Source organism: Zingiber officinale, chromosome 8B, assembly GCF_018446385.1.
Source record: "Zingiber officinale cultivar Zhangliang chromosome 8B, Zo_v1.1, whole genome shotgun sequence".
Taxonomy (NCBI): Eukaryota; Viridiplantae; Streptophyta; class Magnoliopsida; order Zingiberales; family Zingiberaceae; genus Zingiber; species Zingiber officinale.
Window position 1 is genome coordinate 96,740,758 of NC_056001.1, and position 22,698 is coordinate 96,763,455.

At 44.0% G+C, this 22,698-nt stretch overlaps 1 pseudogene; it reads left to right on the top strand.

Moving 5' to 3' along the window:
• Positions 1–5,276: 5,276 nt before the first annotated feature.
• Positions 5,277–22,565, top strand: LOC122014058 (annotated as a pseudogene).
• The last annotated feature ends 133 nt before the right edge of the window (positions 22,566–22,698 follow it).

Below are 22,698 nucleotides of genomic sequence, written 5' to 3' on the forward strand. Positions count from 1 at the left end.
TAAAAGAAACGACCTCTAATGGTCCTACTCAATACACTCTTAGTGTACCAGTGTAATTATATAGTTACGATAAACTAACACCTAATTACACTACGACCTTCCAATGGTTTGTTCCTTTCCATCATGGTCGTGAGCTACTGTTTATAATTTATAAGGTATTGATAACATGATCCTCTGTGTGTGACACCACACACCATATTATCTACAATATAAATTAATTGAACAACTACATTTATTATAAATGTAGTCATTTGACCAATGTGATTCTTATTTCTAGATAAATGTTTATACCAAAAGCTAGGCTTTTAGTATACATCCTAACACGGTCACCAAGCCTTGGGCCGGTCCTACTTGGACACCAAGATGGGCTTTCATTAGATGGACTTGAGGCTTTAATGAGGCTACGACAGAGACCTAGAGGAGAAATTGGTTTTGGCCTTCCGATGAGCTTGAGTATCCCGTGTTCTCCCCGAACGCACAACTCAAGTTCATCAATAATAACTCATTCCACTAGAGAGTTATTATTGCACTACCGCATCAATCCCAAATTACATTATGAGCTCCTTCTTATCATGAGTGTGTTAATCTCCCTGTGCTTAAGATAACGAATGTCCACTAATTAAGTAAGTTACTGACAACTCACTTAATTAATATCTAGCTCCAAGAGTAGTACCACTCAACCTTATTGTCATGTCGGACTAAGTCTACCTACAGGGTTTAACATGACAATCCTTACGAGTTCCTCTTAGGAACATTCTCAACCTAAATTACTATGACACAGTTTCCTTCTATAATCAACAACACACACTATAAGTAATATCATTTACCAACTTATCGGGCCTATTGATTTATCAAGCTAAATCTCATCCTTTGATAAGTTAAAGAAATAAATACTAAATATATGTGATTATTATTATATTAGGATTAAGAGCACACACTTCCATAATGATTAAGGTCTAGTTCTTTTATTAAGGCAGTATAAAAAGAACTTACCTACAATGGTCCTACTTAATACACTTAGAGTGTACTAGTGTAATTTATTAGTCAAGATAAGCTAATACCGAATTATACTACGACTATTCCAATGGTTTGTTCCTTTCCATCTTAGTCGTGAGTAACTGTTTATAATTTATAAAGAACTGATAACATGATCTTTTGTGTGTGATACCACACACCATGTTATCTACAATATAAATTAATTGAACAACTATACTTAACAAATAAAATGTAGACATTTGACCAATGTGATTCTTTTATTTCATAAATAAAAGTTTACAAAAGCTAGACTTTTAGTGTACACTCCAACATAAAAAGCCTGTCTAATCTAACAAGTATAAGACATTAAAGGCAACGTGGGACGAAATGTCGTTCGAATCAGAAATTGAAGCTGTTGCCGGACTTGTGTTAATGGCAAGTCATCAAGATGACGAAAATGAAGCAAGCTCGTCTGAAATGAGCATCGAAAGCATCGATGAAGGGGGAGTGACAACGGAATAAAGTAGCACTTCAAGGGGAGCTACAGATGATGGGATCGACAAGGTAAGTCAGGTAAAATCTCTACCTCCCGATAAATTATTCAAGTTTGTTAAATTATTATCAAAGGATTGTTGTAAGCTAGAAAAAGAAAATCAAGAGTTAAAATTAATTCTAGCCAAATCTTGACCATTAGAAGAATTTGACAAAATAAAATTAGAAAATGATAATTTGAAAACATAAATAGCATACTTGAAAAATCGTGCATGTTCGTTTAATCAAAATAATAAGAGATATAATAATTTAAACTGGTATTTTAAATACCATAAGGGATAAATTAAGAAAATTTCAAAGAAATACTGATCCTGTCCGAATCGCCGAACCAAAGGACGCTGGGCACGTGGCGCGCTCCTAGTCGATGGAGTAGGCCTCCTAAGCTCCGGCGGACCTGCACAGAAGTCGGGCCGGGAAGGAGTTCCCGGCGGCGACCCTCCGACGCTCAAGTCAGGCAAGCAAACAGTGGAAAAGAGTGGCTCCAGAGATGTTTTTACGCGTACCTCCGGCGAAGTAAGAGGCTCTTTATATAGAGCGGCGAAAGAACCAATGCACGTCCACCGAGGCGCATACGTGTCCGCAGCCCACACCTCGGTATGCACCTGTCAGAAAGCTTACCTGACACCATACTACTACAGTCCAAGCATGTCTTCGATGGGACAAGAGAACACCTGGCCGTCAGACTAGGAGTATGGCCTAGCTCTAGGACTTGACGGCTGTCAGCAGATGTTCCTGTCCCTATTGACACCTAGCCGGCCAGGACGTCCGTCCGGCCGGCTGGACGAAGAGCGCCGTCCGGACGGCCCTTATTCCCTGCGCCGGCCGGGCGGCGCACCCTTCCGCTCGGTCATTATTTACTGTTCCATTGAGCGTCGGAACCCCAATCTCTGTCAGGGTGTCTCAGATGTTTACTGGCAAACCGATCGGTCTGCCCTTTTCTCATGAGTCCGGTCGGCTCACCCTTCTTCGACGGACCACTTGGCCTTTTGACCTCCACGTGGCATTGACCCCTCATTATGGGGCCCCGGGCTATTACCACCGGATCACTTGCCTTCCCCTCGAGTCTAGTCGAAGGAGGCGAAGTCCGACTGACTGGACTGCCGCTCTGACTAAGCAATGATCACTGCGTTGGGCCGCTCGGCCGGGCATAGGGGTACATATCCGTTCGGCGGTACCTTGTCCGTGCCTTGTGTTCTCTTGGAATCCATGTTCGATGCTATCCCCTACTACCCATCACGTGCGCAACGCACGGTAAGGGGAGCCTCTTAAATGCGACCAGTATCCTGCTAACACGTGGCGATCGTGCGTTTGTCAGCGTATGACGGTGGCGTCACTTCTGATGGGACAGCCGCCGTTTGAAATAGACCGATGGATGATGACCTCGTTATCGGCGACCTGGATCGGACGGTGGAGATTGCTCCCGAGCGGCGATATAAAGCCCGCGACTCCGCTTCCGCCGCATTGTTGCTTCATCCTCCTCCGGCGCCCCTCTGCTCGTTTTCTTCTCCGGCGACCTTGCCCCTCAACTCTTCGGCAACCCCCAGGCCCCCGGCGATCCTCTCTCTTGCTCGTAAGATCCTCTTTCCCACTCCCAACGTTTTCTTCTTTCTGTTAATCGCTTCCTTCAATCGGTCTTCCTCCATTCTTTGCTTGAACCTTCCCTTTTGGTCCCGTATTCTTGTCTTTCGACCATGACTAGCACCTCGCAGTCGACCGGCGGCGCTCCGGGTCTGTGGTACATGACCATGGAGAGCCGTTTTGACGAGGAGGACGCGTTGCGTCTCGCTCGGGCTTACGACATTCCTTCCGACCACCAACTAGTATTAGCCACACCGGCCGATCGGCCTCATGAACCGCCGCCCGGCACCGTTCTTTTCTTCCGAGACCAATTTTTGGCCGGGCTGCGTTTCCCCCCTCACAAGTTCTTCTTACAAATATGCAATTACTTTCGCATTCCGCTCGGCCAGGTAGTCCCCAACTCCATTAGGCTGCTGAGCGGAGTAATAGTCCTTTTCAAACTGAACAACATCCCCCTCGACCCTAAGATTTTTCATTACTTTTTTTATCCCAAGCAAGCCGAGTGGGGCACTTTTATTTTCCAGTCTAGGATAGGCTTCGTCCTCTTTGACAATATGCCGAGTTCCAACAAACATTGGAAGGAGCACTTTTTCTATGTGCGTTTTCCCGAGCGGCCAACTTTTCGTACCAAGTGGCAGACGGCGATGCCGACGCAACCGGAACTCGGCAAATTTAGAGGTGATGCGGCCTACCTTCATGCGGCCGAGCGGTTGGTGGGTCAGCGCTATCACATTGACAAGCTACTCCTCCCAGGAGTAATGTATATATTCGGCCTGTCTTCCACCGCAGCCGATCTGCCCTGCAGCATGAGTAAGCGATTCTCGTCCCTCCTTTTTCTTTTGTTCTAATTGATTTAATCTTTGTTTCTGCAGCTGAAGTTATGTGGCGTGCTAAGGCGACCAAGAAGCTCAAATTGAAAGCCGCTCAGATTGAGGCGGTGAAAAACAAGGAGGTCGCCGAGCGGGGCCTTGATCCAGCCGATCCGACCGGCGAATCAGGTGAGGGGACCCAGGATGCCCCTGAAGCCTTAGCCGCTGCTACCTCTCACGATGAGGCAGCGGGCGGCACTGAACCTTCCAACCAAGCTGAGGTAGAGGGTTGTTCGGCCGATGATGTTCCGCTAGTCACTCGGAAGCGCCGACGACCGGAATTTGCCTCTGCCTCAACTCCACTTGATGAGCCACAGCCCGAGCGGGGCGCGGATGCTCCGGTGCTGTCCGGGACGGTCTCCCTAGAGAGTACCCCGACCCCACATGGCTCTCCGAGGGCAAGCTCTGAGGTGCCGCCGTCCAGCCCTTCAAGAACTCTGCGCCGTATTAGGCGTTTGGGCGAGCTTCCTTCCTCGTCCACCGGTGGGCCATCCGGTAAGGCCGCTGCTTCTCAGAGCGAGCCGAGCGGCCAGAATTTAAGTAAAACCGTTCTGCGCCTTCCTTCGGAGGCGTACATGGCTGCTGCCGATCGGCCAATGGTCCCTGAGCAGCAGATCACCTTGACGGGCCCTCTTGCCCAAGCTTGGGTGGATGCCCGGCGTCGAATAGCCATGCTGACTCCCGGGCAGCTCGGCGACAGCAACCTACAACAGGCCACCGGGGTATGCTCTTTTTCTTTGTTTGCGTATTTGAATTATGTTTTTAACCTGTTCACACTTGCTAGCAGAACTGGGTGGAGCAGATCGCCATTAGCGATCGGTTGGCCGAGCTGGAGGATGAATTGAAAAAAGTCAAGGTCGCGGGGGACAGCCAACAGTCGACTGCCGCTCTGGAGAAGGCCAACGGGCTTCCGATCTGGCGAGCAAGGTTGTTCGTCTTGAAGCGATGATCAAGCAACGAGATAAGGAGATCAAGACGGCGACCACCCGGAAGCGCCAGGCCATCGATGATATGGACAGAATGAAGGTGGAGATCAGGGGGCTGGAGCAACGCATCAAGGACCTGGATGCTCTGCTGGCCACCGAGAAGGAGAGCCGCTCGGCCGATCTCCAAAGGTTTAATGGAGACTTGAAGGATCTCCAAGCCGCCAGCGACGCTGCCCACGCCGCTCTCAAAGAATATCAAGAGGGGGAGTCGGCTCGTTCTAACGAAGTGAGGAAGGCGTATCTCCGCTCGGAAGATTTCGGAGAGAAGTTTACCGACAAGATATCCCTCACTTTCGAAGAAGCGATCAAGGTGGCGATGGATTACCTGAAGACCAAGGGCCATCTGCCCGCCGAGATGGCCATCCCCCCTGAGGACCTCGCGACCGTGATGGGCGCCAGCCCTGACAATCTTTTTGACTTTGACGTGTGATAAGCGTTTCTTTTTTTCTTTTTATGAACTTTTTTGTATTCCGACCGTTCGGCCCAACCTATTTTGTAGTAACCTTTCCGGTTCACCCAGTGCATAATAGATAGTCTTTTCTGTGCCTTCAACTTTTGTTTTGGCCAGAAATTTTTCCCTTGTCAAATCTAGTGTTCTTTATATCCACTCCGCTCGGCACCATGCTTCTGTCAGACTCAATTTGATCGTCTTTAATGTCTTTTATAATGCGACTGAGCAGCCGACTTTAATGTCTTTTCTCTAACTTCTACTGACCAATTTTTGTTCTGTGCCTTACCCCAAAGGGGTTTTAACGTCGGAGCTCGATGATCTTCCGCTCGGACGTTTATAGACGCCGGCTCGTCTCTCGATATTTAACGTCGGAGATCGACGGTCTTCCGCTCGGACGTTTATAGACGCCGGCTCGTCTCTCGATATTTAACGTCGGAGCTCGACGGTCTTCCGCTCGGACGCTGGCTCGCCTCTCGATATTTAACGTGAGCTCGACGGCCTTCCGCTCGGACGCTTATAGACGCCGGCTCGTCTCGATATTTAACGCCGGAGCTCGGCGGCCTTCCGCTCGGACGTAGACGCCGGCTCGTTCTCGATATTTAACGCCGGAGCTCGACGGCCTTCCGCCGGGACGTTTATAGACGCCTCGCTCTCGATATTTAACGCCGAGCTCGGCGGTCTTCCGCTCGGACTTTTATAGACGCGTCGGCTCGCTCTCGATATTTAACGCCGAGCTCGGCGGTCTTCCGCCGGGACGTTTATAGGCGTCGGCTCGTCTCGATATTTAACGTCGGAGCTCAACGGTCTTCCGCTCGGACATTTATAGACGCGGCTGCCTCGATATTTAACGCCTGAGCTCAGGCTAATTTTGACGCTGCCGCTCGGCGGACCCATTGGCCATTCTTTGAATTAATTTTGCTTCCTGCATTACAAGGACATGGGCGACTAACATATACAAAAATTATTTACATTCGTGCACCTTTCACCCCACTCGATAAGGCTGGAGATGATTCGCACTCCACGGTCGATCCAGCTACCGTCCATCTTCATCCTCCAAATAATAGGCTCCCGAGCGGAGCTTTTCAATAACCTTAAAGGGGCCCGCCCACGGTGCCTCCAATTTGCCGACGTCGCCGACCGGCTTGCCTTTCTTCCAGACAAGATCGTCGACCTGGAATGATCTGGGGATTACACGGCGGTTGTAATTTTGCTTCATCCGTTGCCGATACGCCATCAGCCGGACGGACGCCTTGGCTCTTTCTTCTTCGATCAGATCCAGCGCCATGTTCCTCCGCTCGGCGTTGCCCTCATCATAGCTTTGGATCCGAGCGGATTCGACTCCAATTTCAACAGGAATGACCGCTTCGCCGCCATACACCAGGTGGAAAGGCGTGACGCTCGTCCCTTCCTTTGGAGTCGTTCGGATGGCCCATAAGACGCCCGGCACTTCATCTGGCCAACTTCCTCCCAAATGGTCGAGCCGAGCGCGCAGAATACGAAGACTGCTTGACCGTTGCTTTGGGGATAAGCCACGGACGTGAAGTGTTGCTCGATGCCGTAGCTTTTGCACCAATCCTCTAGCATCTTCCCTGTGAATTGCCGCCCGTTGTCGGAAACCAATCGGCGAGGGATGCCGAACCGACAGATGATGTGTTGCCAGATAAATTTTTTGACCATCTGTTCGGCGATCTTGGCTAGCGGCTCGGCCTCCGCCCACTTGGAGAAATAATCGACCGCCACTAGCAAAAATTTCTGCTGCCCGGTCGCCATCGGAAATGGACCAACAATATTCATTCCCCATTGATCGAACGGACATGAAACTGTTGATGCCTTCATTTCCTCTGCCGGTCGGTGGTTGATGTTATGGTACTTCTGGCATGAAAGGCATGTCGACACGGTCCGAGCGACGTCTGCTTGTAAGGTCGGCCAAAAGTATCCAACTAGCAGGATCTTCTTAGCTAGTGCTCGTCCGCCCGGATGTCCTCCGCACGATCCTTGATGTACTTCTTGGAGGATGTAAGCCGAGTCCTCCGAGCTCACGCATTTCAATAACGGACGTGAGAAAGCCTTTTTGTAAAGCTGATCGCCGATGAGTGTGAATCGACCGGCTCTCCTCCTTAGCAGTTGGGCTTCATCATTGGATGGCGTGGCACCCGAGCAGAGGAATTCCATGATGGGTGTCCGCCAGTCGCTTGGAAATGTGAGGCCTTCCATCCGGTCGACGTGCGCCACCAACAGTACTTTTTCAATTGGCTGCTGAATGGTGACCGGCGTTATTGAGCTCGCAAGTTTGGCTAACTCATCAGCTACTTGATTTTCTGCTCTGGGTATCTTCTGGACAATAACTTCTCTAAAATCGGCCTTGAGCTTCTCGAAGGCCTCAGCGTAGAGCTTGAGCCGAGCACTATTGATTTCGAAGGTACCAGAGAGCTGCTGAGCGGCCAACTGCGAATCCGAGTGAAGCGTTACCCGACCGGCTCCCACATGTCGGGCAGCCTGCAAGCCAGCTATGAGGGCTTCATACTCTGCTTCATTGTTGGTAGCCTTGTAATCCAGCCGGACGGATAAGTGCATCTTTTCTTCTTGAGGGGAGAGTAACAATATTCCAATCCCGCTTCCGAGCCGAGTGGACGACCCATCCACATATATTCTCCACATTGCTTCTGGCTCCGGCCTCTGCACCTCAGTCACAAAATCGGCCAAGGATTGCGCTTTGATCGCCGAGCGGGGCTGGTATTGGATATCGAATTCACTTAACTCCGTCGTCCACTTGATGAGCCGCCCGGACGCTTCGGGATTCAGCAATACACGCCCGAGCGGGCTATTGGTTTTGACAATGATGGTATGCGTAAGGAAATATGGACGAAGGCGTCGAGCGGCGAGGACCAGAGCGAAGGCTAGCTTTTCGAGCCCAGTGTAGCGAGATTCAGCATCTTTTAAAATGTGACTAAGGAAATACACAGGCTCCTCTCCGCTCGCCCTCACCAATGCTGAGCCGATTGCCTGCTCGGTCGAGGATAGATAAATACAAAGTGGCTCACCAATAGTCGGCTTGGCTAATACCGGGAGCGAATTCAGATATGCCTTTAAATCTTCGAACGCCCGGTCGCATTCTTCGTCCCAGTGAAATTTTGTAGCCTTACGTAAGATCTTGAAAAAAGGAAGGCTCCGGTCGGCGGTTTTGGAGATGAATCTGGACAGAGCGGTTATCCGACCGGTCAAACGCTGCACTTCTCTTTTATTTCTTGGAGGCGGCATATCTTGCAGAGCTTTCACCTTGCTGGGATTTGCTTCGATGCCCCGCTCGGTCACTATGTACCCCAAGAAACGCCCTCCTTTTGCTCCGAACAGGCATTTCTGGGGATTTAGCTTGACTCCATATTTGCGTAGCGTTCGGAAGGTTTCTTCCATGTCCTTGTAGAGATCGGGCGCTCGGACGGACTTAATGAGATTGTCGTCCACATAAACTTCTATATTCCGCCCGATCTGCTCTCTGAATACTTTATTCATCAAGCGTTGATATGTGGCCCCCGCATTCTTCAATCCGAATGGCATTACATTATAGCAATAAGTGCCGTCGGCTGTCACAAAGCTGACTTTTTCTTGATCTTCATGGGCGAGCGGCACTTGGTGATAGCCCTGGTAGGCGTCGAGCATACAGATTAATTCGCAGCCGGCCGTAGAGTCCACCAGCTGATCTATCCAGGGCAGAGGATAAAAATCTTTCGGGCAAGCTTTGTTGAGATCCCTGAAATCTATGCATACTCTCCACTTGTTGCCCGGCTTGGAGACTAATACCACGTTCGCCAGCCAGCTCGGGAATTGCACTTCGCGTATATGGCCGGCTTCCAGAAGCTTCTCCACCTCCGCCCGGATGATGGCATTCTGCTCGGCGCTGAAATCTCTTTTTCTCTGCTTCACCGGCCGAGCGTCCGGTCGGACATGCAACTCGTTCTGCGCTATGCTCGGCGAAATTCCGGGCAGCTCATGTGTCGACCAGACAAAGACATCATGATTTCTCTGGAGGCATTGGATCAGCTCCTCTTTCTGCTTCTCCTCCAGATCGGATGCAATAAAAGTCGTGGCCTCCGGTAGGGTTGGGTGAATCTGCACTTCCTCTTTTTCTTCATAAATTAAAGAGGGTGGCTTTTCAGTGATGGCGTTTACCTCGATGCGGGGTGCCTTCCGAGCGGAATTGGCTTCCGCTCGGACCATCTCGATGTAGCATCGCCGAGCTGCTAGCTTATCTCCCCGTACTTCTCCCACTTCGTCCTCCACGGGGAACTTGATCTTCTGATGGAAGGTTGAGACGACCGCTCGGAATTCGCTGAGCGCCGGTCGTCCCAAGATGACGTTGTAGGACGAGGGAGAGTCGACCACCACAAAGTTTGTTGTCCTTGTCCTCCTGAGCGGCTCTTCTCCCAGCGAGGTAGCCAGCCGGATTTGTCCGACCGGCTAGACTTCGTTACCCGTAAACCCGTAGAGCGGAGTTGTCATGGGTAGGGCTGCAAACGAATCGAGCCGGCTCGCGAGCTTTTCGAGCCGGCTCGAAAAATATTCGATTCATATTCGAATTTATCGAATTCGAGCCGAACTCGAACATGTTCGAACTTTTTTTCGAGCCGAACTCGAACCCAAATTATATTGTTCGAGCCGCTCACGAGCCTTAATATTTATTAATATAAGTTAAATATATATTAAATAAATAAATTTCAAGCCTTTCGAACTTATTTTCGAGTAATAATTCGAATAGTTTGCGAACATGTTCGAATATTTCGAGCCGAATTCGAACCCGAACCCTAATTCGAACCGAACTCGAACCAAACATTTTAAAATTTTCGAGCTTCGAATCGAGCTCGAACTCGAATATACCTATTTCGAGCCGAATTCGAGCCTTAAATTTTTCAGCATATTCGGCTCGATTCGATTCGTTTACACCCCTAGTCATGGGTAACAGCTCGGCTCGATCAATTTACAGCTGATCGAACGCCTTGTTGAATAAGATGTTGACTGAGCTCCCCGTGTCAACAAATACGCGGTGAACAGTGTAATTGGCTATTACCGCTTTGATGAGCAGAGCATCGTCGTGGGGTACTTCAACTCCTTCCAAGTCCCCGGGTCCGAAACTAATTTCGGGTCCTTCTGCTCGTTCTCGGCTACAACCGACTGCATGAATTTGGAGTTGCCGAACGCTTGCCTTTCTAGCTCGATTGGAGTCTCCTCCGGTCGGCCCGCCAGCAATAACGTTGATCTCACCTTGGGAAGTATTGCTTCTATTTTCCTCTTCCCGAGCGGAAGGTCGGGACCGTTCTCTGGACGCTCGGCGATTCTCCTGCCTTGGAGAACGATGCCGATCGGGAGTCTGTTGCTGCGGCCTATCAGCTCGCGTCCGATCGGCTTCATGAGTTCTCTGTCTCCTGCTGACTGAGGGAGACCGTCATCCAGCATTCCGGGGCACAGGATGTGCCACGAAGGGAAGACTTCGACAATCCCTTGTGTTGTGTGTATCTGTCCGGTGGATGGAGCAGAACATCGGGGTCCATTTCTTCTTTGGCTTGGGCCGAGCGGCAGCTACCTCTTGCACGTGGGATCGGACATGGGGGGATCGGATTGCTTCGGCCCTTAGTCCTCTAGGCAGCTGATGAGTGGCGTGCTGTTTCCGCTCGGCTGGAGGAGCCCGCTCGGTTGGAGTTTCTTTTTTCCTGGCCGCTTGCGCTTCCTCCACGTTGATGTATTCGTTCGCCGGGTGTAGCATGTGATCATAGTCTCGAGGCGGCTTTCGGATGAGTGATCGGAAGAAATCTCCATCCACTAGGCCTTGTGTGAAGGCATTCATCATGGTTTCCGAGGTGGCCGTTAGAATGTCCATCACCACTTTGTTGAACCGCTGGATGTAAGCTCTGAGCGATTCACGGGCTTCTTGCTTGATGGCGAACAGGCTCACGCTTGTTTTCTGGTAGCGTCGACTGCTCGCAAAATGGTGGAGGAAGGCCGTTCGGAACTCCTTGAAGCTAGTGATGGATCCGTCCGGCAACCTCCGAAACCACCGTTGAGCCGATCCCGAGATAGTGGTAAGAAAAACTCAGCACTTTACTCCATCTGTGTACTGATGGAGAGTAGCTGTGTTATCGAACTTACCCAGATGATCATCCGGGTCGGTTGTTCCATTATACTCGTCGATCGTCGGAGGCACGTAGTGCTTTGGCAGAGGGTCTCGTAGAATAGCCTCTGAAAATTGGCGATTGATCCGCTCGGGCGATGCGTCCGCTCGGGGGGCTTTCCCTTTTCTGTCTTCTTGTCTAGGCATTTCATCCGAAGAAGATCCCCGGTCTCTTTGAGCTGCTGCGGCTTCAGGGGTGCGGAATAAGGCTCGATGAAATGCAATGGTGGCCGGTGGTGCTTCCGCTCGACCACCAGACGCTGATGTTGCTTGCTGCTCCGGCTGCTCGGCTGCGGCTTTCTGTTTTTGCTCCACGAGCTTGGCGGCCCTTATCTCGATCAGCGCGTCGAGTTCCTCGTTCGAAAGCGTCACCATGTGTTGTCTTCCAGCCTCGTCCATTGTTTCCGATCGGATGCAGGAGCGTTCCCACAGACGGCGCCAAATTGATCCTGTCCGAATCGCCGAACCAAAGGACGTTGGGCACGTGGCGCGCTCCTAGTCGATGGAGTAGGCCTCCTAAGCTCCGGCGGACCTGCACAGAAGTCGGGCCAGGAAGGGGTTCCCGGCGGCGACCCTCCGACGCTCAAGTCAGGCAAGCAAACAGTGGAAAAGAGTGGCTCCAGAGATGTTTTTACGCGTACCTCCGGCGAAGTAAGAGGCTCTTTATATAGAGCGGCAAAAGAACCAATGCACGTCCACCGAGGCGCATACGTGTCCGCAGCCCACACCTCGATATGCACCTGTCAGAAAGCTTACCTGACACCATACTGCTACAGTCCAAGTATGTCTTCGATGGGACAAGAGAACACCTGGCCGTCAGACTAGGAGTATGGCCTAGCTCTAGGACTTGACGGCTGTCAACAGATGTTCCTGTCCCTATTTACCCCTAGCCGGCCAGGACGTCCGTCCGGCCGGCTGGACGAAGAGCGCCGTCCGGACGGCCCTTATTCCCTGCGCCGGCCGGGCGGCGCACCCTTCCGCTCGGTCATTATTTACTGTTCCATTGAGCGTCGGAACCCCGATCTCTGTCAGGGTGTCTCAGATGTTTACTGGCAAACCGATCGGTCTGCCCTTTTCTCATGAGTCCGGTCGGCTCACCCTTCTTCGACGGACCACCTGGCCCTTTGACCTCCACGTGGCGTTGACCCCTCATTATGGGGCCCCGGGCTATTACCACCGGATCAAATGCATACCCAAAAGATTTTTAATTAATCTAGTAGGTTGGAACCTGTATTGGGTTCCAAAATCTTGTCTAAATTAAAATTTAATTGGACTTAGGGCTTTCAGAGAGTAGATTAAATGTTTAATTTCCTTAAGAGACTTTGTCTAAAATGTAGTTGTTGCTCCAATAACCAAGAAGGCATAGTGCCTCGCCACAGCCTGGAAGTCAATTAATGAAATAAAATATTTAATTGACTAACTGATAAAACATTTAACTGTAATTAATGCTTTAAATAGTTACTCAAACATTTTTTTTTACTTAGAAATTTTTTGCAAAACTTAAAGTTTCTAAAATTATTGCAAATTTTTTGTTAAGTGATATCAAAATTATTTTCAAAGTTTTCAAAATCTTGATAAGTTCTTCAAAATATTGGAAAATCAAAGTTTATTTTTTAAAAAAAAAACTAAACACTTTCTTATTTTTGAAAAAGTTACCCTTAGATTTTTTTGGTATCCCATTTTTTATGTGATCAAAGGAGGAGAAGAGAAGATTAAGTCTAGGGGGAGGTAGCGTAATTTTTTCACTTTTTGCACTTTATTGCAAGATTTATTGCTTTTACTTTATGTTGGTTTACCCTAACTTAACTTAGGTTGCTCACATAAAAGGGGAGAGATTGTTAGTACCCCAAGATAGTTTTGATGTGATCAAACAAGTTAAGTTAGGTTTTGTTGTGTTTAACCTTGTGTCTAAATGTATAGGAACTTAGGAGTACAAGGCGTCGAGCAAAAGACGTAGCTAGCGAGAAGGATGGCACGAAAGAGACCCGACGGGCTCGGTGCGTCTGAGGGATGAGGTGTTGCGGAAGAGTACACCGGCAGACGAGAAGCAAGCACGCGGCGATTCCGAGGGACGAGAAGCCGGAGCGGAAGATTGCTCGAGGAGCAAAAGACGCAGCTATCCGAGGAACAAAAAGTTGTGGAAGAGTACGTTGGCGGAAGAGAAGGAAGCACGCGGCAATTCCGAGGGACAAGAAACCGAAGTAGAAGCTTGCTCGAGGAGAAGGCTGGAAGTTGGGTTCGGGTGAGCCCTATTTCGGATGACCGAAATCACCCAAGCGAGCGGAACCGGAGCAGGAGTCCGGGACCAAAAATGAGCAAAAGCTGATTTCTGGTGCTCGGGGCGCTCGGACCAGGTCGGGGTGCTCGAAGCAGTCTGGGGTGCACGGAGCAGGTCGGGGTGCCCGGACCAGTCGGGGGCGCTCAGAACCCAAGTTTTAGCCAAATTCGACGTGGCACGTACCGTTACGTCGGGGATAAAATATTATCCCATTCTGGATGCCTGGAACCCTTCTAGGCGCCCCGAGCAGGACTATATAAACAACCCTGCTCCCAGAAGCTAAACACTAACAAGAAAGAACTAAGCAACACTTGTACACACTTCCTTTTCTATTTAGCTTTGTCATTTTGAACTTTCATTACTGTAAAGAGGTTTCTCCGTCTGAAGGAGAAATTAGTACGACTTCATTTGCCTTAGATTAACAATCTCCCCGGTTGTAACAAAGTAAACCTGTTGTGCCTCTGTCTTTTAGTTTCTTATTCATTTTATGTTTATGCAAGTGTTATTTTAATTAAGTTATAAGTTCGAGAAAGGTTGTTTTTGCTTGATTTGTGCAAGGGCTATTCACCCCCCTCTAGCCAGCCGCCAATGGTCCTAACATTAATAACTTCAAACTGATATCTCTAAGCACATATAGAGACACTTCAAATATTTGTAGCACTTCAAATAAGTCTGATCAAAACTCTCTAAATTTATCAATAAATTTTGACTGAAATATGCTATAGATAAATGATAGTTAACAGCTATATATTAGATAATAAAAGATGACAGTGGCATGCCTATTAGGAGGTAAAAGAGTCATCTGACTTAAATCTATTTTCTTAGAGGCCCATAATTAAAAAAAAAAACCCTATTATTTAATAGTGTAAATTGACCCAATATAATCTTTCACACTCTATTCCTTCTTGTAAAGTGATCCAACAACTCTGTTTCTTTTCTTTCCCCTTTTTAGTTCTTAAAAAGTGACAAAAGATCTACTAGTATAATTGATTTTCAATAGCTAAAATGTTTGATTTCTTCTCCCTCTTATTTTTTCCGATTATAATGTAAAGTATTTTTCTTTCAAAAGTAGAAATAGATTCCTTGACTGCTTAATAGATAAAACAAAATTTGTATATGTTCTTTGAAAATTTTGAATTGAAGGGAAAAAAATATTTATGACTCCATTAATTTTGTAGACCATAATCCAATCCAAAAAGATAGAGTAAGCTTTTAGTTTGAGTCTTTGTTATTTTCACATAATACTAGGAATTACATTAATATATTGTACGAAATTTTCATTAAGGTGAGGTGTGAATTCATATACTTACTGAATATTTGAATAAATGTTCATAAAATTACAACATAAGCAAAAGTGTATAAAATGTATATGATATTCCTTTAAATTGTTTGTTGAAGTATCAGGTTAACCATGCCTCGTAAGTATATGTCTGAGTCTAAAAAAACTAGTAATTAAAGAAATAATTCAAAGTCAAGCTGGCTATATTAATAAGTACTCTGTTTTAAGTACAAAAATAGTTGTAGAGGTGTGATTGATAATTTAATTAGTGAAGATGAGTATTGAAGTTATATTTTGAGAGAAACATTTTATTTGAAGAAAAAAATGATTTGGTGAAAGTAATAATGAAAAAATGACACAGTCAGCTGACAATTTTTTGAATCAAATATTTATTCTTTATAATCAATTAAATTTGTTTTTCTATAAAAATTCGATTTGAACCGCTTCAAAAATATGAAGTAATATTTGGATTTTTTTTGTTATATATGAAGAGGTTTACAACGTGCAGAATCTTGAAAATTCTGATTCATAGGGGTTTCGAATCACATAAAATTTATTTATCATGCTTACGTTATTTTATTTATATTTCTGCTCTGTTTGAACTCTACGTAGACGAACATGACGAACGAAATCCAACAAACAAAGTGAATTATTATTCATCCCCCTTGGTAATCACTAGTCCCAATATATTTATCTATTTCTTTGGGATGAAAAAAACGGAAGAGAGAACGAAAAGTGATACTAAAATACCACCATGTAAAGGCAAGAAGCAGTCTTTCTTTTATGACATAAAATACATGTTGAAAAGGCTATGCTACCTTTAATTTGCATTTAACTTTGCAATGCGATGTTGAGAGTCATTGATGCCTTTATCTAGACCCATTCCGTTACCAAAGAGCGTTTAGGTTTTCTGATGGCAAATTTTTTTCAATGGTAAAAAATGAAATCGTCATCTTCAACTTTTTTTTAAGATGATCCCACATATTCTCAAAGATAGTAAATCATGAAGACTTATTCAGTCTTAGCCAAATTACTTTCTTAATAGACGACACGAGATAATTCTATTAGAAAATTAGTTTTGATTACCAATAAATCAATAGGAATAAAATGACTATTTTGTGAATGGACTATCGTAAATCAATTTCTCGAGTGAATGAGAAATTAATTTCTAATGAAAGGTTGGTCCGATATGATCGGACGAAAGTTTGACTCACACACAAGTTGAATTCATGGATAAATAATAACTCGAGTATGTGGAGCCATTGAATGGTATGAAATTAATTGATTAAATCATTATGATATTAATTAATATTTGTCATAAATTAATTAAATAGTTAATCAGATTAATCAATTAAATTACTTAATCATAATGATAAGGTTTAAATGAAAAAGTTTAAGGGAAAAGACACATTCCATATCCTTTCACCTCGAAGAAACCTTTCACCTTTTAGGATTAACCCTTTATTTCTATAAAATAAATCTCATTCCTTTCATTCAAATCACTCAATTCTCAAGTTGTGAATTCTTCTATTGAGTTATTTTCTCTCTCTCCTCTCTTAAGAGTTTCAAGGCTTCAAAAGTTTGATAATGCTCGAAATTTAGAGACCTATTTTGAAACGCAAGTTGTTGTATCTTGGGAGACAATAGCCGATAAACGATAAACACCTGGACGGGGCAATATCATTTTAAGGAAAGAAGACCTAACCTTCACCTCAACTTTAGTACTCTTATCTTTAGGGATAAGTTTACTCAAAGAGTTGTGCCAATATTCAAAAGGATAATTCGACGACTGACAAGATTAGGTCGGTAACGATGATACCAAGAAGAGTATATCTATTACCCGAAGGGGTACTTCAATAATCGAAAGAGGATGTTGAGAGTATAAATAAGACAAGGTCCACATCGTCATACGGAGCTCTACCGGTTAGAGTCATCGACTTATCGTCGAGATGACTAACCGGACCTAACTAATGGATCAAAACCAAGTAAATCCTTCAATTACATGTAAAATTTATAACAAATCTGAAATAGAATTTGCATTTGTCGAAAATCAAATCATGCATCTCTAATGGTAAACCCTGCCCGAGTACCAACTCGACTAAACTTGGAGAGGCCAAGTTGGTTAGAATGTCGACATAGGGCTATAAGTGAACTGAACGTTCGTAAACAAACTTTAACACTACTCCATTCATATGTTGGGTTTTAAACTCATCCCTCTAGACAAGCATTTTACTTATCTTTGAGTAAGCCTTCTAAGAGAATTCTCAAGATTTTCCTTTGACTTAACATAGTCAATGGAGATCACACCATTAGAGATCAACTACCTAATTACATATGTCTCCAACGAATGTGTCAAGATCGATCATTATACATGTTACTCTATGCCTTCCCTATAGCTTCTTGGCTATCACAGTATATTATAATTGTTGACACAAGTTTTGTCCAATTTGGAATGGACACCAAGAAGTTGCAGAGCCATTTCACTTCTTCTCCAGGTTTCTCTAAAGCTATGAACTTGAACTTTATAGAGATTGAGCTATGCATGTTTGTCTTGAGAACTTTCAAGACACTACTACTCCAATGGCAAACACATAATCATCGAAAGCCTTTTGTTGGCCTTCTTTGTTGTTGGAAACTGTCGATCTTAATAAGTCGACAGCTAAAACCTATGGGCGTTGATATGACGACGTAGATTGACTTCCCTTTAAAATTATCGAAACACCTTTTCGGTTATCGAGACACCCATTCGGACGATAGATGTATCCTTCTTGGTATTGTCGCCATTCACTTAATTTTGTTGGTCATCGATTCAATATCATCAATCGTCAAATCACCTCTTTGGATGACAACACACCCCTATGGGTAAACTTATCATTTCAGAGTTTTTAAGGTCGAGGCAAAGGCAAGTCTTCTCTCTTTAAGGTGATATTGCTAGTTTTGGTGCTTATTATTGTGCACTATCGCCCTTCATGATAACCTATGACTCGAAATAAGAATACTTTAAATTTTAAGTTTTGTTGAACTTTCGAAACATTTGATGCAAAAAAGGTGATTACGCTCTTTACGTCGTATCCAGCAGCAATTTGTCAGAGTCACCATGTGGCTTGAAAATCAAGGATTCAATAGAGGAATGTGTCCTATCCTTGAAAGCATGTGATTGTGACAAAATTGCATGTGACAAATTGCTGCTGGATACGACGTAGAGACTGAGGCTAGCATTTTTGGCATTGATTTGGTGTACATGCCCTCTGTTTGTGTTTTTTCCTTAAAACCAAACACTATTGATCTTTAATTAATTAATTAATTAAGATTATTCAGGAATGTATTATAATTTCTCAGCTGATTCATCTCCTTAATGGTCCCATGAGAATTTACATTTACTCATACTGGGGTTAGTCTTCATGGATTTGCGTCTTATGGCTCACGCTGATGTTCGAGCCAATGTCTTCGTCTGATTTAATCATACCAATAGAATAGTCTTGGATACTAATTTCTCATTCATCTACGAAATTGGTTTATGACAATCTACTCGTGAAATAACCATCCATATTCCTATTCGATTAATTTGGCTACGAAACTGATTTCCAACAAGAACTAGATATCTTTCTTTCCCATCTCTGTTATTTTTTTCCCTTTAATCAGTATATCCGAATATATCAACTTTCCTTCCTCTGAGTTAGTTAGAAGTTTCATTTTCTGTTTGTTAAACTGACTACTGGGTGCTCCATCTCAGTTGGGAATTTATTTTCTGAAAGATCTTTGTTATCCTCTACTTGAATGCCAATTGATAGCCAATAAACACTAATCATTAGCGTTTTCATTTAGTTTTTTTATGTCCATCTTGGTTGAATTAGTTTATTCTTTCTTCAGCAGCAAGCTAGCACTTTAGGTACAAAAACTTCACATTTAAGTTTTGTACAATGATGAAGGGAACCACTGGCAAAGAATAAGGAGATGGTAAAAAGAACTACGTTAAAGATGGTTTTATATTAGGTCTGCACTTTGCAATAGTGGTATCGGAGGGAATTCAAACACTAAAGTAGTTTCCTTCAAAATGATCCTTTTGTCTCACATTCTCATCCACAGATGCGTGGTTTATATTTGCTTGTTTAGTTTCTTTCATAGGTTGACACTATGGTGGACATGAAATCTTGCTTCTATTGTGAGAAGCTCTTGACATCTGTGTTTATTTGAAACTTTCCAAGTTTGCTCTATCATACGGAGTAGCAGTTATTCTGAAAACTTCCCAATTTTTGTTTATTAGGATAGTGAAAATGTGCCTCGTGGTCAAGATATGTTAGTTTGCCAGCTATCTCACAAAAGGAACATATGTATCAGACTCCTCCAAAGGAGAGCATGACTTAGGAAAGTATTCACTGTTTAGAATAATAATTCTATCTCACCCTAGATACCTAAATTATCTTTATGGTTATTTCATCTCTCTTCTTTCCAAATATGCTAAGCTTGTACTATCAAGCTGTGCAGATTCGGTTACAGGGAATACTGCTTCTGGGAAAGAATCTTTGCATCAGAGTAACAGAGTAAGCATGCTATTGTTTTACTGCCTAAGGAACTCACAGAAAAGGAATCGCGTGATTATGAATGCATTGAAAGAGATTCCAGAAGGTTAAGTAAAATTTAGGAAATCAAAGTTGCAGAGCTCTCTAGTTGTTGGTTATATAATTAATCATATCCTATTTCTTGTCTATTGGATTTTGTTTCTGGCTAATATTTATCACCAAAGTTTCATTGCTTTGTTTGTATCCTTCTTTTTCTAGTAGGCTACTGGGGGAGCAGGAAAGAATAATCATCCTGTTGGTTCAAATTCTTATCAGACTGATAGGTCTTGTGAACTTGAATTTGGAAGCCATTGCCTCTGGTCTAGGGAACGTAGAGAAGTAACAAGATTCTATTGTGAAGAAACTCAAGGATCAGCTGTTTGAGGCAAGAGCTTACTATCCAAGCATCGCAAAACTAAAGGAACAGGAAAGCCTTACACTGGAAGTGAAGCTGCACATTCAAGATCATGAACGCATGCTTTGTGATGCAGTCTCTGATTATGATCTTCAACCATTGTAAGTAACATGTTCTCTGAAGCTTCATCTTCACTATTATCGTCTCTGGTATTGAAGTTGTTCAACTTATTTATGGAACCAACCCATGCTAATTAAAACTTCTGGAAACTTTGAATATTTTGGTATAAATGTACTCACTCACTTAACAACCTGAATTAGTTGAGATCATTACTTACCCATGGTAGCCCCCTCTATGTCCATTTATTATCCATCACAAAAATTACAATTTGAACCTTGAAATATATGGCATTAATATTTTAAATTAGGTCCCTACTATTATCCCTCAAGCTAGCTCAATGATATTGTGAAAGCTTGTTGTATATATACTCAATCCTAGAATCTCTTAACAATAAGGCTTGATTAGCAAATCTGCTAATTAATCATCTGGGCTGACATGCAATGTGATAGTTTCATTGCATTGCACATTCTATCTAGCAAATTGAGAACCAATCTATGTGTATTTTTCTCGTGGGGCATTGGATTAGAGGCTATGCACGGCAGTTTGATTGTCACAGAGCTTTATCAACCCTTTAGGAGAGCATGTCCGTAGGTATCAGTTGTTTAACCAAGATAAACATACAGTTATAGTTAGGGTATATACTGATTGAATGTTGTTGGTCTCAGATGTGTGTATATGTATACATAGTTACTGCAAACACACAAACCATGTTTCTATTATGGTCCATAGACTCCATGCTGACTTGAATGATCTGCAAATAATAAAGAAGCAATCCTGACCAGGAAGTAGGAACTACTGCTATGCCTAGGGAACAGCAGAACCATTGAATTTTTTATCAGAGTTGTTGCATGGTTTTTCATTCTTTGTAAATATTAAGATTTTAACTTCTTCCTTTAATTTTTTTTTCAGCATGCAGGTGAAGATACTCGAAATGGATGAGGCTATTGCCAAAGCCAAGGCACATAGTGTAGATTGCTATAATGTCGATAGAAAACTAAGACAAATACTTGATTTAACAGAAGATGAAGCTCATTTTCATATGAAGCAAAGTGCATTCCTGTATCAGATTGGTGTCCAGACCATGTCCAAAACATTTCATTGCCTTTCAATGAGATTGACAGTGGAGTATTTTAAATCACCCTCAGCAGATACAGAACACTCAATTTCCAACAAAATTGATGATCCACGTTTTCAACACTGTGTGATATTTTCAAGAAGCATATTGGCCCTGTCAGTAACTATCAACTCAACTGTAGTGAACTCGGAGGTACAGCCTTCTGATCTTGGCCTTCTATATTTTGATATGAAAGATTCTGTTCCCCATATTAACCAACTTTATTGTATCACAGGATTCTGGCAACATGGTTTTCCTTGTGCTAACCAATAAACAAAACTTCTACTCTATGAAGCAGTGGTTTGCTAGAAACTCATATGGAAAGGCAACCACCATTCACGTTTTAAAGACTTTAGTAACCTAGATTTGGAAGAGATGTCAATGTCTGAGGAGTTCCGAGTCTCCACTCATGCGTATGCTCAACCCTCCCCATTGCAGACGAAAATAAACTACATATCAGTATTTGGTCGTTGCCATTTTATTCTTTCTGATTTATTCACAAATCTAAGGAAGATAATAATTCTTGATGATGATGTTGTTGTCCAGAAAGACACATCATTCTTGTGGAATCTTGGCTAGGAGGGAAAGTGAATGGTGCTGTAGAATATTGTGGGATCAAACTCAGTGAGTTAGAATCTTATCTAGACACTGATAGATATGATGGTAACTCTTGTGCCTGGATGTCTGGAATAAATGTACTTAATTTGGAGAAATGGAGAGAACATGATATCACAGGAAAGTACCAAAGGTTTCTCCGTCAGGTAATTGCTGCGTTTACTATAGTTTACTCGATATTGCAGCTAAATTCGTCAGTTACTATAGTTTGTAATGTATTTATGTTCATCTGCGAATAACAGCTGCAGCTGCATCATGAAAATGAAGCATCATGGAGAGCTGAAGCAATACAAGCCAGCTTACTTGTTTTCCATGATCAGATATATGCGCTTGATGATATTTTGTTTGAGCAAGGACTCGGTCATGATTTTCAAGTCTGTAAGAGCAATGTAAAGAATGCAGCAGTGCTGCACTTTGATGGCAACATGAAGCCTTGGCTTGATCTGGGCATTCCCAAGTATAAGAAGAGGGGTTTATGGAAGAATGCAATGTTAATATATAAATCGAAGTGTAGGATTAAATTGAAGCAAAGCCCATCGACTTTGCTGGTTTCAAATTTCAAGAAACTTCCGATACTAAATTTCAAGGCTCTTAGAACAGCATTTGAAGAGTCACCAGCAGACTTGGAGTGGGAGGTTTCTGATGGTAGTTGGCTCATGAGATTGATCATATAATTGATTTAGGCTTATGATTAGGTATATAGATTATAGATACTACATTGCATCATTTATTTGGATTGATACAGTTGGTATCTATATGAGTGTTTACTCCAATAGAAATTTTTTACGGATGTAAAATGTCTTGTTG